Below are 1,801 nucleotides of genomic sequence, written 5' to 3' on the forward strand. Positions count from 1 at the left end.
CGAAATTAATATTTTTAATGACCTGCACCTATTTATCTCTTATAGGTTCTAAGTAATAGATTCTAAGTAATTACACAAGTTTGAAACGTAACATAGATTACATTCTATTTTTTTTTTTACCATATAGATATTGGTAGTAAACATTTTGCAAAAGGGGAAGGTAGTATTAAGTTGTACAATTAAATTTTATTGATGTCATTTTAATAGTTTCATCTCCTTTAATCTGAGTAAATTTTAATTTTGTAATTACAAATAATTGCTAGTTGAATTATAAAGCTTAAATTTATAAATGAAACTGGAAATATGTCCACATGGAATGAGTAGAGTATTCTTTTGCCAACTGTCTCAATTACTCTTTGATTTATGGAATTATTTCTTCAAGTTAAAACTGGATAGGTTAGAAGTTAGTCCCACTTATTTTGGACATATTATTATAACATAGATACAGAATTTGCTTTAGTAAAATGATTAGAAAATTTTTGGAATATATATATATATTTATATATATATATATTTTTTTTTTTTAGTAAATGAAGCACTTCCTTTATTCAACTAATAATAAAAACTGATTAATCGGCAAGTTAGGGAAGCAGATATTAGAGTAGATTAACCTCATAGCTTGAATATGTAACATGTAACTGCTGTTTGTCAGGACTGAAATAAATTTCTTATTTTATAATTAAACTAGAACAAAAGCTTAATAAGCTGAAAAATTATATTTATAGTACCCAAGGAATGATTAGTCTCATTCAGATGTGAAAGATTATTTTATTATCTTGATATACTAGTAATTAAATTTCATTGAAGAAATGTACCTTTTCTTATTGTTTAAAGTTTAATTTTTATTCGAAACTTATACTGATGAAGGAAAATGATTCTGTGTAGGAAGGAAGGCAGAATGAAATGTTTGCATTTCAAAACTGTTATAGGTATTCTCACTGCTTCATTGCCTTGTACATTTGTTTGGTTGTAAACTAAAAACACTGTAGATTGATAATAGGAGTTAACTAAAAATTACTATCTAAAATATTTGAAGGTTACTAAGAGAATATATCCTCAAAGTTCTTATCTCAAAGGAAAAAAAAGCCATACTTTTTGTATTACTTATGTGAAATGATGGTTGTAAACTAAATTTATTGTATTGTTTCACAATGTCCGTAAGTCATTGTACCATATATTTTAAACTTACACCATGCTGAATATCACTTATATTTCCTCTTTGATACTATACTTGATCTTAGCCAAAAGGCCGAGAAGCGATCATCTCTTCTTTTTTTTTTATTATCTTTATTTTTTATTTATTGGATAGAGACAACCAGAAATCTAGAGGGAAGCGGATGATAAACAGAGAGACAGACACCTGCAGCCCTGCTTCACTGCTCATGAAGCTTTCCCCCTGCAGGTGGGGACCAGGGGCTTGAACCCAGGTCCTTGTGCACTTCAGTGTGTACACTTAGCCAGGTGCGCCACTGCCCGGCCCCCGTGATCATCTCTTCTTTGATAAGCAGCATCTCTACAAATGTTGCCAACACCATTGATAGAAAATTTAATATGTTTATTAGGGAAAATAATCTCTCTCAAGTAACTTTGAAAATGCAAGTTTTTTTTTTTTTTTTTTTAGATAAAGGAAGAAAAGCAGAAAGAGATATTGAAAGGGGGGTATGGGCAGTGGCGCACATGGTGAAGCACATATAGTACTAAGTACAGGGACCTGTTCAAGGATCTGGTTCAAGTCCCCTGTTCCTCACCTGCAAGGAGATCTTTTCACAAGCAGTGAAGCAGGTCTGCAGGTATCTTTCTT

At 31.0% G+C, this 1,801-nt stretch overlaps 1 pseudogene; it reads right to left on the bottom strand.

Moving 5' to 3' along the window:
• Positions 1-1,114: 1,114 nt before the first annotated feature.
• Positions 1,115-1,261, bottom strand: LOC132535964 (U2 spliceosomal RNA; annotated as a pseudogene).
• Between the last annotated feature and the right edge of the window lie 540 nt (positions 1,262-1,801).

Source organism: Erinaceus europaeus, chromosome X (assembly GCF_950295315.1).
Source record: "Erinaceus europaeus chromosome X, mEriEur2.1, whole genome shotgun sequence".
Classification (NCBI taxonomy): domain Eukaryota; kingdom Metazoa; phylum Chordata; class Mammalia; order Eulipotyphla; family Erinaceidae; genus Erinaceus; species Erinaceus europaeus.